This window comes from Miscanthus floridulus, chromosome 8 (genome assembly GCF_019320115.1).
Source record: "Miscanthus floridulus cultivar M001 chromosome 8, ASM1932011v1, whole genome shotgun sequence".
Taxonomy (NCBI): Eukaryota; Viridiplantae; Streptophyta; class Magnoliopsida; order Poales; family Poaceae; genus Miscanthus; species Miscanthus floridulus.
This window is the reverse complement of record NC_089587.1, coordinates 189,856,086-189,871,421: the sequence shown is the minus strand read 5'-3', so window position 1 is coordinate 189,871,421 and position 15,336 is coordinate 189,856,086. Positions and strand designations below refer to the sequence as shown.

Here is a 15,336-nt window from a genome sequence, read left to right as displayed (position 1 = left end):
GGTGGTACGCCACCATGAGAGGGCTCTTGCAGGAGGATTTCATCATGACTTGGTCGATGACTAGCTCCAAGTCACCACAGACATATAGCCGCATTGCACCGAGCTCGATGGCGATGCGTAGCCCATTGATGAGGGCCTCGTACTCCACAGCATTGTTCAAGGCTGAAAACTAGAGATGGATTATGTAGCAGAGCCTACTCCCATCCGAGAAGATTAGAACCACTCCAGTCCCTAAGCCAGGCACCATGACCAACCCATCGAAGTACATCGTCCAGTACTCGTGGGTGACATCTGGGGTTGGGAGCTGGACTTCCATCCATTCGGCGATGAAGTCGGCAAGAGCCTGAGACTTAATAGCGATGCAGAGGACATACCTGATGTCATGGCCCATGAGCTTGAGTGCCAATTTAGAGATTCATCCCATGGCGTCGCGATTGCGAACAATGTCTCCCAGCGGGTATGAAGTGACGACGATGACCTCGTGATCGGTAAAGTAGTGTAAGAGCTTCTGGGTTGCCATCAACACGGTGTATAGAAGCTTCTGGACCTGGGGGTAGCGAACCTTGGTATCGGTGAGTACCTCACTGGCAAAGTACACTAGTCATTGGACCTTCAGGGGGTGTCCCGGCTCCTCCCTCTCAATGACGAGGACGGCGCTTACCATGTGGTTTCTTGCCATGATGTAGAGGAGGAGAGGTTCTCTCTATTCGGGAGCGACGAGGATTGGGGCTGACATCAGCGATGCTTTGAGGCTTTCCAAAGCCTGTTGTGCCTCCTTTGTCCAGACAAATGCATCTATCTTCTTTAGAAGTTTGTAGAGAGGCATCCCTCGTTAGCCTAGTCAGGAGATGAACCGGCTCAGGTTGGCCAAGCAGCCGGTGAGCCTCTACACGCCCTTGACGTTGCATATAGGGCTCATGTTGGAGATGGCCATGATTTTTTTGGGGTTGGCTGCGATGCCACGCTCGGACATGATGTATTCGAGCAGCTTCCCCTTTGGAACACCAAAAACACATTTTTCAGGATTCAATTGATGCTGAACCTTCGGAGGTTCATGAATGTGGTGGCCAAGTTTGCAATCAGGTCGCTAGCTTGAGTTGTTTTCACCACTATGTCATCTACATAGACGACGATTGTCAGTTTTGGCCGCTCGACTTGGTCAGGTTGGTCAGGCAGGTCAATTTGGTCGGTGAAGCATCACTGCATGCATCGTTGGTAGGTGGCGCCCACGTTCTTCAGACTGAAAGGTATGGTTATGTAACAGTTCAAACCATATGGGGTGATGAATGAGGTTGTGACCTGGTCGAACTCTTTCATCATGATCTGGTGGTAGCCTGAGTAGGCATCTAGAAAGTAGAGGATTTCACATCCTGAGGTGGAGTCGACTATCTGATCTATGTGTGGCAAAGGAAAATGGTCCTTTGGGCATGCCTCGTTGAGTCCAGTATAATCAACACACATTCACCATTTCCCATTCTTCTTTTTCACAAGAACAGGGTTGGCTCGCCAGTCGGAGTGGTATACCTCTTCGCCTATGGCCCTATGCCTCTTGTCATCAAAGCGACGTAGGCATTACTTGGTGGGCTTTGAGCCTAGGATCACACGTAGTGCATGCTCGGTGACCTCCCTTAGTATGCCCAATATGTTAGAAGGCTTCCATGTGAAGACATCTCGATTTGCGTGTAGGAAGTCGGTGAGCTTGCTTTCCTATTTGGCTAGGAGCTTGGTCCTGATCCACACTGTCTTGGTTGGGTCAGTTGGGTCGATCTCCACTGGCTCGGTTTCCTCAGTCGCATGGAAGATACTCGAGGAGGTCGGCCCATTGCAGTCGGGGACTGCTGGAGTCGCCGAATTCCCAAGCTCCGGGAGCTCGGTGGAGTTGACGATGGCAATGGCGAGCTCATAATGCTCACGGTCACACGTGTAGGTGTGCGAGAAGGTGCCACCCATGGTGATGATGCCGTTTGGTCCTCGCATCTTTAGCTTGATTTAGGTATATTTGGGGATCGCCATGAACTTGGCATAGCATGGCCGCCCCAAGATGGCGTGGTAGGACCCCAAAAAGTCCACCACCTCGAAGGTCAGGACCTCCAAGCGGAAGTTGGCTTGGTCGCCCAACGTGATGGGTAGGTCAATCTGCTCGAGTGGGTATGCCTATGTCCCTAGGATCACACTGTGGAAGGGAGAGCTCATGGGACAGAGCTCTGACCGGGGGATGCATATGGCATCGAGGGTGTCGACGTATAGAATGTTGAGGTTGCTGCCTTCGTCCATTAGCACCTTGGTGAGGCACTTCTTACGGATGATGGGGTCAACGATAAGCGGGTAGCGACCCGGTTGGGCGATGTGGGAAGGATGGTCTTTCTGATCAAAAGTGATCGAGGAGTCTGACCAACTAAGGAAAGAGGGGATGGCCGACTCGGCAGTGCACGCCTCTCAGTAGTGTACCTTGTGCTGGTGCTTGGAGTGGATGGTGTCGGATCCCCCAAAGATCATGAGGCATTCCTTGGGGTCAGGGAAGCTATCTCCATCCTTACCTACCGTGCCTCCCTTCTTGGCCACATCCTCCTTGCCTTTCCCTTCCTTTGGCTTGTCGACTTACCGTAGGAAGCGCTTAAGGAGCTTGCAATCCTTGTAGAGGTGCTTGATAGGGTAGGCATGGTTGGTGCATGAGTTCTCCATGAGCTTGTCAAAGTGGTTAGACTAGCCCTACTGGGGCTATTTGCCCACACGATCGGCAGCGGCGACCAAAGCTGGGTTGGCCGATCGACACCGATCCTTCTTGTTCTTCTTGCCCTATTTTGTGGAGGGGCCCTCGCGCTTGTCCTTGCCCTTGTCCCAACTGCTACTGAAGACCGCCCTGACTGCCTCCTCACGAGGGCATGGTTCATGGCAATGTCAAGCAGGTCGCAGGTGGTATGGGGCTTCACACAGTCGAGCTTGTGGACGAGGGACTGGCAGGTTGTCCTAGAGAGGAAAGCGCTGATGGTGTCCACATCGACGACATCAGGAAGGGAGTTGCACTATTTTGAGAACCTATAGATGTAATCCCATAGGGACTCGTTGGGCTCCTATTGGCAACTCTTGAGGTCCTAGGAATTCCCAGTACGGACATACGTCCCCTGGAAGTTCCTGATAAAGACCCTCTTGAGGTCCGCCTAGTCGCAGATGCTGCTGGGAGAAAGGAATTCAAGCCATGCCTGAACATACTCCTCCACGCATATGGGGAGGTACTGGATGATGAAGTAGTCATCATCCACTCCACTAGCTTAGTAGGCGAGCCAGAAGTCTTTAAGCCATACACCGGGGTTCGTCTCCCTAGTGTACTTGGCGATGTTGGTGGGTAGTCAGAAACACTATGGGAACGGCGCTTTCTGGATGCGGCAACCAAAGGCCTGTGGCCCCAGGCCGTCAGGGCTAGGGCCCTAGTCGTTTGGTCAGCCATCACGCCTGGGGTGCTTGTCCTCGTACTCCTTGGTAGTCCGGCCAGGGCCCTCGCCGCCCACTCTTGCCACCATTCAATGGACGTCATCATCGTGCTAAGTATGGTGCCATAGTTTGCCCTGAGCCGCTTGTGCATAGGTGGTCGGTGTGGAGCGGTCACTGGGTTGGGATGCAGTGTAGTCATGGCTTCCTACTCCACGCCCGGCAACTACTGTGGTGTGTGGATGGCGCGATTCGACTAGTGTGGCCCCAGTGCCCTAGTTGGGCAAGAGGCCACAAGCCAGTGTTCCAAGTGGAGCTCTCCGCCTACTGAATGGCGATAGTCTCCACCAGTGCTCGGAGGTTCTGGTGGATCGCCTGCTCCTAGGGGTCGGTAGGCTTGGGGAGGCCGCATAGAAGCATCACCGCAGCAGCAATGTTCTAGCTAGCCTGATCAAACTAAGGGGGTCATCCTCTCCATCCAGTATGTTACGCTGAACCTAACGGGCATGACCCCAAGCGCCGCTCGCCGGGTTACACGCATGTGGCGTGGCGTGATGCGCCGGGCATGCCGGCGTAGGTGGCGGCTAGCTCTGTCGCCTTTGTCGTAACTCCTCGCCATGCTCCTGCACATGCGCCATGGCTTATACATGGGGGTCCAAAGGGGTGTGAGTCTACAGAGACTCCACTACCTCTGGTAGCTATCCCAAGATGTCCGCCATAGCGCATTCCTAGGACAGAGGGTGGCTAGATGCCATGACATCGTTAATGCTGGATACGTCGCTTTCGACCTCGTCATCGACAAGGTCATGGAAGGAGGCGGGGGCATAGCCTGCCATCCCCACAAACTCAGACGTGAGAGGGGGCATCGTCAGCATCCTTCGTGTGGCTGAACCGCCTGAAATAACACACCTTTGGAGGCACTCGTCTTCCACCAGACACTTAGCACCCTGAAAGTAAGCTACATCGGACGGTTCTGTCGAGCGCACCCTAAGGGAGAACTCGAATAATCCACATTTTTCCTCCAAGATCCAATAATGAGAATGAGTTTACAATACTTAGTCCATTTCTTACAACAAGAGTTCTTAGAAATAAATGTCTAACGATAAGATACAAGGATCTATCTATGCCCACCAAAAGAATCCTCCACATAACAGCTACTAGTCAAGCTACACCTACAACAGGGGTAAATAAATCCTGAGTACACAAAGTACTCTCAAGACTTACCTGACTAGTGGGAATAATTTCCTGACTCCAAAGGATATGATAGGCTTTATGGTTTGCTGGGTTTCCTTTTTGCCAAAAGCAATACTAGTAGTAAATCCTTATGTATGTTTCTTATTAGCAGTCATGATTAGTTCATTATCTAACCATTCCATGTAAGCATCTGTTCTACTTTTAAGAAAGAGTTGAGCAATCAGATCCATTTCACCATCTTTCATCTTCCAGTTCTTACTACGGTGCTAGATCGTAGACAAGTCGTATCATATTACACGGTGATTCATGAATCAATGTAGCCTAGCTGGGTATTCTGAAACACATGCCTCGCTTGTACCCCAGGCACAAGCAGGACCAACCCACCACTCTCCTATCAAGGGGTCTAGGTCCCCTTCCAAACTTGGACTCCAAGCCCCCACACCTGAGTCCTAGACTCGGTATGGTGCTTAGACATCCACCATCCCCACCTCCAATTAGTTGGTCCGGAAAGAGCCAGAACCCATGATAAGAAAGCAATGAGCCTTCCCTTCTCCCATAAACAAGTATGTGCTCAGGATAATAAGTCTATGACCTGACTAGAAGCCAATGCAACGACCGGTCCTTAACCGACACGGATAGGGAAAACAGTGTAACCAAGATATGCCTCATTGGCCATGGGACACAACCTCTTACACCCACTAATACCCGTACCATATCATTGCCCAGTCTCCATTTCCTTTTCACCATTTATCATGAGAGTGATAATAATAATCACCTATTGCGAGTAACGGTAGGTTACTCACGCTACCGATAGCCTAAGCATAGCAGCTACTCGACCTATGCTAGTAGGACTCATAGGTAGGATTATCTATGCATGTAGTTTCAACCATAAGCCTGTAACGTAAATGCACATCACACACACACATATATATATATATATATATATATATATATCCAGTGATTATTCAAAATAAGGGTTATGGACTGGGGCTTGCCTTGGGTAGGTGCGGTGTCAGCTCAGTCAGTTAGTGGCAGCTCTGGGACCTCCTCCTGCATGAGGATCTCCTCCTCGTACTCCTCGTTCACCTCCTCGAACTCATGATCTCCAATGGTCACGATCTCCACCAACTCGTTCTCTACATGCATGCGATGATGATGCAACACTTAGCATTTCGGCAACAACAACTCTTAAAATAAGAATACACATGGTAAACTACTATGCTAGCTCTAATGACTAAGATACTAAGCTAAATATCATCTTCCTCAAGTAAAGTGTTGGGTTCAACTAACGAACACCTAGCTTTACAAATGAAGAATATATCTCTATTTCTACTAATGATTTAATGTATATTGGAACAAAGAGCATTTAACTACCCTTATGTTAGGTCTATTCTAAAGCTACAAAAATTACAGTGAGCACATAATAATACCATGAAGCTACTATAAATTTTTCAAAGCTAAAGCTATCACCATTTTGCCATAAAAATTCCTACAATATTTAACCTAATAATATTAAGCACTCTTAAATGATTTAATAGTTCCTAGTATCAACAAATATATATATGAACTAAATACACCAACAGATAGACCACAATTTTAGGAACTTAATAAAATTGGTTTAACAATTTTTGGATACCTACATGATTTTATATGATTTATCAAAGATCAGCTCAGAGATACAATTAAAAAGCTATTTCTAGTCTCCACGAAAAAGATAAACTCATTTCGACCAAACGCGGCCCACGCGGCACAATGCGCGAGCGCGAGCACACGACGGCCCACAGGCGTAGCCCACGCGAGGCCAACATGTAGCGCGAGGTAGCCCGCGGCGGGGGAATCCTGCGCACGCTGGCACATTAGCAAAAATGCCCCTAGACTACGAGCAAAACAATCTGCAGTCCATGTTACTATTTCTATAGACAACGACTTTCTAATGGAACCCTCGGACCATTCTCCTCTTTACAATGGCAAGGTCCTCGACCATCCCCGCACGCGCTGGCACTAGCGCTTACGCCGGCCACACGGGACCCACACTATCCTATATATGAGGCCGACGCTCACCTAGGGTTCAACACGAGATGATGGGCGGTGGTTGCATGAGCGGGGGTGAAGTAGAGCGGGCTCTCCCCGGTGGCGGACGACCCGCAACGGCGGCAACCACGCTCCGGTGAGCCACAGCACTAATAGGACGGTAGAGATAGGGAATAAGCACCATGGGCACACCACGAACCTAGCCAAAGTGGTGGTTCGGCCGGCGACTACCTGAGTAGGGTTGGCCATGTGCGCGCGACAAGCACGGCGACGAGCCGCGGTGGACACGACCGCGTCAGTGGCAGCGGGGAGGCGGTAGTGCTCCCATTGGCGTGCGCATAGTGGAGAGGGAGCCAAGGTGAGCTAGTGGTGCAGAGGAATTAGCGCGAGGCGAAGTAGTGGAGGCTAGCCACGGCACGGGCGGTGACGGGCCTTAACGGCACAGCGACGGGCAAAGCTCCAATATTGGAGCTCAGCGTGACACGAGTTAAGGCGGGGTGGGGTCGGCTAAAGAGGGGGCATGAAGGCGAAGACGCGAGCATGAGTAATTAATGAGAGGTGCTTGTTCTTTGGCTTCACCGTGACACGACATGATGGCGACGGAAACAGAGGGAGAAAGAGGGAAAGAGAGAGAGAGACGGCGTGGCAGGTGGGCTCGACTCATCCTTGCCTTGGCGGGACGTGAGCGGCGGGGTCAGGAGGTCCACGCGCCGACGCTAAGACAACGCGTGCGCGTGTCCGATCAGCATGGGTCGCATGTTGCAGTGCCATAAATGGCATGGCGACAGCGGTTTGCCCACGTGCACGCGGTAGAGGCGACACGCACAAGGCCGGCAACACTGCAGAGGTGTAGCAGACCAGCATGGACGTGACAAAGACGTGATGGCAGCGGCAGCGTCGTGACGCAAGGAGTGTCGGTAGTGTGGACGCGACGGCAGCATAGCGTGGCCATGGCGGCACCCATGGCGGCAGCGAGAGGCTGGGCAGCAGGGCGCGGGGCCAACGGCTTGCTGCGGTCGGCCTTGACCAAGCCCAGGCGGCTCGACCGACCAAGCGCGGCAGCATAGTTGACCTTGTGGGACACGGCCATGTGCGTGGCATGGGAGGGCCACACGATGACCGCGCACCCAGCGCCAACCAACCCAAGACAGTGACGCGCACGACTTTTAAAGCGTTCAACATGACCAAACGGTTGCTCCAGGAGCCAAACCAACTTCACCATGCCCAAGATGGCATATGAGACTACCAAATTGAGCTATAACACTACACCACCCATTAACCCAATCTCTCATAATAAATTGCTAAATATAGCAGTGTCTTACTGTTGGCAGCCTTAAAAATTTCTAAGTTTTTGAGCTGAATTTGATTTCCTTTTGCGATTTCTAAGCTAGTGGAAATATTAGCTAGTAATATCATGTTTCGACCGCAAGTATTTTATTGTCATCTACAAAGTTTGTACTTCCAACATTATTACGGTGACACATATATGTTCTATAGCATTTTTGCTTAATAAAAATTGGTTTTCAACCTTAAGTGATATAATAGGACTATTGAATCAACTTTCGTTTCGCATTTTTGTTGATCGTTTTGAGTTACAGAAATTGATCTACACACTTTATTATATGCATTAACACATAAACATGATGCTCATGACATATTTTAGTAAATGATTTATGGTGTAACACCGAGGGTGTTACACTTTAGAGCTCTCGTGCGCACGCGTCCACGTGCGACGTGAAGCCGTAGGGGAATCGGTCGCATGGCGGTCACGATGGGGACAACAGGGTCCCTCCAAAGAGCTGGTGGAAAGTGTTAAATAGTGAGTAAAGAACAATATGTACATCACTCACCGTGGGGTTTGAGCCCAGCATGGGCTCGAGGGGAAGCGCGAGTGTCTCGACGTTGAGGTCGTCGAGTGGCCCAAGGCCAGTGGAGGGCGCTCCTCCTCTAGTGGGCGTCGGGACAAGCACCTCCTCGCGGAGGCGGAGTACGCCGATCTGGTCGGTGACGAAGTCCAAACTCCTAAAGAGGAAGGTCTAGAGTGGCACGGAGATGGGAGGAACCCACATCCTAGCAAGTGGGAGCGTGGGAAACTCCAGCGAGCTGAAGCGAATCGTATCACTCGAGCCCGCCATGCCAAAGATGGTGGAAAGGTGGGCCATCCGATGACCCAAAGTGTGAATGCACGACGTCTTCTCCACAGATGGTGCCAACTGTCGGTGCGAAATGTTGCCGACAAGTAAATATTTGTAGTTTTGCCGTGCGATGTGATCGGATGTGGCCTAGGACGCGATGACACATGATTTATACTAGTTCAGACAACGTGCCCTACATCCTGTTTCAGTCGGTCAGTGACTTTATTCCTGAGCCTAGGTGCTCGAACTTTGCTGTGGGGATACAAACGAGTAAGGAATGAGAAGGGGGTGTTAGAGGCCCGGTCGAACTCTGAACCGAGTGGAAGAGAGTGACGGATGCTCAAACGTGCGCTAAGTATTAGAGCGTATGCTCTGTGTGTCCGAGCTCATCAACTGTGTAGTTGTCGAGCTCTAGAGTCGTTGAGCCATTTTTTTAGGAGAGAGTGCATCCCCTATTATAGATGAAGAGGATGGTCTTACAAGTCAAAGACAGAAAGGGAGAGAGTGTGTACGGGTGCTACCTAGTCTTGTTGCCCACGCCATCGCCACCTTACTGTTCATGACCTGCTGTACCTGGCAGGCTACACAGTGTTCGCCCACCTTACTGTTCATGACCTAGCAGGCTACACAGTGTTCGCCTGGGACGGCAAACGACAGCGCCCACAATACTGTTTGTGCTCTGATGCGTCTGGCAGGCTGTATAGTGTCCGTCTAACATGGCCTGATGGCACCATCCTGCAGGTGCGTAAGGCATGGCAGGGTACGGTCATCGGTATTGCGGTTGACTTAAGCACCTTACCTTATCTGCTCTGCCTGCTCCCCGGGCCCAAACCGAGCAGGCGTCCTAGTCGGTTGTTCCCAGTCAGCCCCGACCGTGTCGGTCGGGAAAGAGAGGCGAGCAAAGGTCTAGCATATCCTCAATCGGAGGAACGGGGTCGGAGTTGGACTGAGGTCCCACCGCGGCTAGGCCTTCTGGTTGGGGCTCCGACCAGGTCTCCTGGCCGGAGGTGCCGGTCGGGGACCGGATCGTGGGCCGACCTAGACGTGCGCTGTCGCTGCGCTGCCTGTTGGGCCAAGTATTGCAGAGAAGCGGGTCCATTGGGGACCCGAGTTTATGAACCTGACATGTATCTTTGCCTTCCAGAACAATTTTTTTCCTAGAAATCCTCTCTTTCTTCATGATATCTCCATACAAAGATTGAATTGAGAAGACACCATTTTTCCTTAATAGCCTAATAAAATCACCATTATTCTCTTTTAAATAAATGGGTAAAACTAAGAATACAAGACTAAGCCAATCCTTCAACCTATCACCAACTATTGCCCTCCTAAACGAAATGTTCAGAGGGTTCAAACTTAGTCCTTTGGCTACAATAACATCTTTTCTTCTCATTATTCTGTAAGATCTAGAAATTTTAGTTTCAAAGGTTCATGTACAGTCCAAAGATCCTCTCAAAATACAGTTTGGTTTCCACTATTAACTTTGAGTCTCCTTTTTTTTAATAAAAGATCTTTAGCATCCATAAGTCCTACCCAAAAGTGAGGTCTCACCCGCCGTTTTATCACTTGGGATAAACATTTGTTTTTCAAATAATTCTTTTTCAACACATCTTGCCAAAGTTTGAACAATCATCTACTGAGTAAACAATAGTTCTAACTTCTGAATTCAAGATTAAACAATAGTTCTAACTTCTGAATTCAAGATGCCCAAATCCCCATACATCTTGGCTTGCAAAGTATATTCCACTTAGCAAGTCTATACTTCTTTTTGTAATCATCATACTGTTAGAAAACACTAGATTGATATAATGTAGCCTTTTAGCTGTCAAAACAAAATAATAACTAGTAGAATGGAATACAGATTTCTTGAAAATATAACGTAATTCATAAGAATGGAATACAGTCATTAGCCTTTGCTACCCACGCAAAAATAAAGGAAGAAGAAGAAAAAGAAAAAAAAAAAACTGATTTCGAACTTGAACAATGAACACACCACTCTTTCTCCCTATCCTTCTCTGCTCAGCAGATGGGCAGGGGCTCGCCGTTCCACTCCTTGAGGCACTCGAGCAGCGGGTCGATGTGCTTGCCCTGGTTGATGGCAAGGAGCACCTTGTTGAGCTCCTCGCCGGGAGAGCGCGTCTTCTCGCCGGTGAGGTACACGGCTCCGAGCTCCTCGCGCACGAAGCGGTAGAGCGGGTAGGAGCGGCACTCGGTGATTCTGTTTGGTATCGCTGCCGTGCCGTTCTCCACAGCCGCCCGTGCGGCCTCCACAGCCTTGGGCAGCGCCGCGCGCAGCTCCTCCTCGAACTGGGCGACCTTGGCGAACACTGATGTCTCGGCGTCGAACTCGGCAGCGCCGTTGGCGAGGGCGCGCTCCACGAGCACGTTGCGAAGCTTCTTCATCAGCGGGTAGTTGGTGCTGCAGGGGTCGTCGGCATACGCGAACACCGCCTCGCGCTCGATCTCCTGGAGCAGGTCCTTCTCGCAGAAGCGGGCGACGTGGAGACCACCGGTGGAGTCGGTGCTCAGAGTCTTCTTCGCCACCGTCATCACGCAGCTCTTGACGGCGCTCTTGACGTTCTCCTCGATGTGCCGCAGGTCGACCGCCTGGCACAGGGCGATCAGGAACGTCGAGGACATGAGCTTCAGGATCTCGATGGCCTCTGCGGTCTTCCTGGAGGAGATGAGTCCGAGCGAGTTCACGTCCTGGTTGTGCTGCTCCGCGCTCTGGACGTGGTTGGTGACCGGGCTTCCCCAGGAACTGCAGCTCAGAGCAGTAGGACGCCATGGCGATCTCGGCGCCCTTGAAGCCGTAGTCCAAGCTGGGGTTGCGCCCACCGGACAGGTTGGAGGGCAAGCCGTTGTTGTAGTAGTCGTTGACGAGCTCAGAGAACTGCGCAAACATGAGCTTGCCGATGGCTGCGATGGCGAGACGTGTGTTGTCCATGGACACCCCGATGGGCGTGCCCTGGAAGTTGCCACCGTGAAGAGCCTTGCTTCGGGCGACATCGATGAGTGGGTTGTCGTTGACGGAGTTGATCTCGCGCTCAATGGACTTGGTGGCGGCACGGATAACCTCAATCTGGGGGCCAAGCCACTGCGGCGACGTGCGGAGCGCGTACCGGTCCTGCTTCGGCTTCATCAACGGGTCCAGCTCGCCGAGCTTCTTGGCAAGCTTCATGTAGGAGCTGCCCTCCAAGATGTGCTCCATGATGGCAGCCGCCTCGATCTGTCCCGGGTGGTGCTTCAGCTTGTGGGTCAGGTGGTCGGTGTACTCCGGCTTGCCGTTCATGACCTCGCAGAACACGGCGGACAGGACCTCGGCAAGGATGGCTAGGATGTTTGCCTCAAAGAGCACGGTGGAGGCAAGGCCGGAGCCCACGGCGGTGCCGTTCACCATGGCAAGACCCTCCTTGGGCTGCAGCTCGAAGAAGCCGCCCTGGATTCCGGCAATCTTGAACGCCTCTGCGGCGTTCACCTTGCTGCCATCCGGGGCGACTGCAACAGAGTTCTCACGCCCGGTGACGAGGCCGGCAATGTAGGAGAGCGGCACGAGGTCGCCGGACGCGGTGACCGTGCCGCGGAGCGGCAGGCACGGCGTGACGTTGGCGTTGAGCAGCTTGACGATCGCCTCGAGGATCTCGAAGCGGATGCCGGAGTACCCCTGGAGCAGGGTGTTGATGCGGACGAGCATGGCCGCACGCGTGGCCTCGGCCGGCAGGACGTGGCCGTCGGTGCCGGTGCCGAATGCGCCTGCGTTGAGGAACCGGATGAGCTCCCTCTGGAGAGCGCCGCCCTCCTTGGTCCTCCTGTGGGACGTGGCGCCGAAGCCGGTGGTGACGCCGTAGCTGTCGGTGCCGTTCATCATGCTGTTCATGACCCAGTCGCTGCTGGCCTTGACCCGGCCACGGGCGGACTCGTCGAGCTCGACGCGGGCCTCGCCAGCGCCGGCGGCCACGGCGGCCACCTGCGCGATGCGGAGGCTGGCGCCCTCGATCTTCACCAAGGGCTGGCGGTACTCGGCGACCATCCGCTTCACCTCGTCCAGGTGGCTGCCCATCAGCTCCTCCGCGGCCTTTCCCCAGTTAAGCGGGTCGGCGCGGGGCGTCGCCATGCACAGGGAGTCGCCGTTGGTAGCAGCAACGCGGCCGTTCTCGCACTCCATTGATGTGGGGCTGGGGTTTGAACAGAAGGCACTTGCGCCGTAAATGATTTGGGGTCAGAAGTAAGGCGATGGCCTGTTAGTCTGGATGGACAAGAGCTCGTGATGCACTGGATGGTGCTGCTCTTCTTGGAGTGAAACGGAAGGGGTTTAAATAGCGGAGGGCTGCGCCCGCGCGTCTTGGGGGTTGGTCGACTTTCCCATAACAGAACGAGTGCCGCGTTGCAAGTAAAATTTTTGGCGGGGCCGGCGGCGTGGAAAGCGTCGCGATTTCGTTTAGTGGTGGCCGGCTGAGGACGGCTCGGTCGCGCCGCGGGCGGGGTTGGTGCCCCCCGGCGCCTGCGCGGGGGTTGGTGACTGGTGTGGGCAGAGCTCCGTCCACCGTGCTCGCTTCGGCTCACCTGCCACGGTACGCTGTTAGTCGTTTCTGTTCTCTGTTTTGGTCTTGCTTTTGCACTGATTTGGGGGATATGATGGCAGCAGGCAGCAGGCAGCAGGAAGGCAACCAGGCACACTCTGTCGTATTGTGGATGCAATCAAACGCACGCATCAGGCGAGTAGATACCAGTAGTAGTTCATAATGTTTTGAAGGACCATTGGTGTCAGCAACAGTTGCTTCATTTGGCACGGAAAAAGCACGTATATTGATCTTTCTAAGGAATGTAAAACCCATTATCTTGGGGGTAGTTAGAGGTTCACTGGGGTAATCGATCACGAGTAAACGGTCAGAGTTAGGGCAGTTGGAACAAAATTTCTATGGAGCATGAGGTTTCGAACGCCTTTGTTTGAAGTTTGAACAGAGGCCTGTCAGCTGAAGCATAAGCAAATGTGCTGATTATGAGTCAACGACCCTGTAGGATTCTCCATTTGTTTGGACATATCAGATCAGATACTTGCACGTATTTTGCAACTATATAATCCTTTACTACTCGCTCCATATAATTTCTCACCGGAGTCTCTTGATTTCTTGATCCATCTTCACGCTTTAGTAACCAGGATTCAGAATTTCAACGAAATTTCACTGAAATTTCCTGAATTTCAATAATTTTGGTGGTGGCCAAAAGAAATTACGAAATTTTGTAATACGGTAGTACATGTGCTATATAACTCTAGACTAAATTCCTATTTTCTATTGTTTGTGTTATATATTCTTCTACTCAATAAATGCGTAGTCATAAATAAATCATGTCAATATTTGTTTAGGTATATATATTTTTTAAAAAAACATACTTCATGTGCAAGTTCCTAAAAAAATTCGGTGAAATTCTGGTTGAATTTCACGGATTACGGTAATTTTAGGGGTGGCCGATATTTAAAAAAAAACGAAACTGAAAACCCTGTCAGTAACTACAAAGAAGTGACTACAGGTGAAGAATTTTTTTTGATTCACGTAATGATGGTTAAACAAATTCGTGAGGCGGCTTCTTGATGCACTACTTTCCTGGAAGTTGCCATGGATTCAGTACTTCTGCATCACATGCTCGCCAGTCGCCTCCACGTGATGTACAAGGTGTGTGTGCGAACACCAGCAGGCCCTTGGTCCAGTCGTCGTCGGTCGGTCTAGTCCTGTCTTCGAGTCGTCGTCCACTGGTGTTCTTCCGTTTTCGCCCATCGGATCGTGGTCTTGTCATTGTGTATCTGGGCCGGTTCAGATGCATGTTGTCGCTGCGCTGTCTACTGGGCCAAGTATTGTAGGGAAACGGGTTCATTGGGGACCCCGGGTTTATGAACCCAACAGGAGCCCCCGAGCCCCTTTGGGGCTTCCGTGAAGCCGTGAAGGGGCTGTTGAGTTGCTGTTTTTGAGGGCGCACGGGAGTACAATGCAAGAAGATCTCTCGTTAGAAGAGAGCATCGTACGTCTCAAACAGACCCCTGTCCCGAATTCTGGATCAGAGGACGAAGAGAGGGAAGATAGCATTGTAGTGGGAGAAGAAGGATCTTGCTCCCTTGTTCCGCTTCATGCCCCGAGGTGCGGAGCAGTCCCGGGGCTGTTCACGCACGCTTTGCATGTTATTGTAAAAGCCTAGGGCTTGTGTCTTTAGCTTAATGAAAGCTTCTATTTGCTTTGTAATTCATGTGTCCATTGCGCCGTGGAGGCGGGCTGTTTATTGGAACTTCGGTGTTTTCTCCTTGGTTTGTTGTACCGCGTAGGGTAACCAAGTAGGATTTAGGCGTCCAGCCTCCACGGGGAGGATTGGCGAAGGTCGCGGAGGCGCGCCGGGGGGATATTGGCACCCAGCCCCTGATGAGGGGGACCGACGAAGGCCGTGGAGGCGCACCGAGTAGACATAGGCGCCCAGCCCCCAAAGGGGGGGGACTTGTCGGTAGTCCGTCTTCTGCCGGGTGCGCGAGAGTGCACCCGGTGGGTGTAGCCTCCGAGCTTGCAGC

General features: G+C 51.9%; 1 pseudogene; it reads right to left on the bottom strand.

Annotated features, from left to right (window-relative positions):
* Nucleotides 1-10,616: 10,616 nt before the first annotated feature.
* LOC136477791 (phenylalanine ammonia-lyase-like) lies at nucleotides 10,617-13,297 on the bottom strand (annotated as a pseudogene).
* Between the last annotated feature and the right edge of the window lie 2,039 nt (nucleotides 13,298-15,336).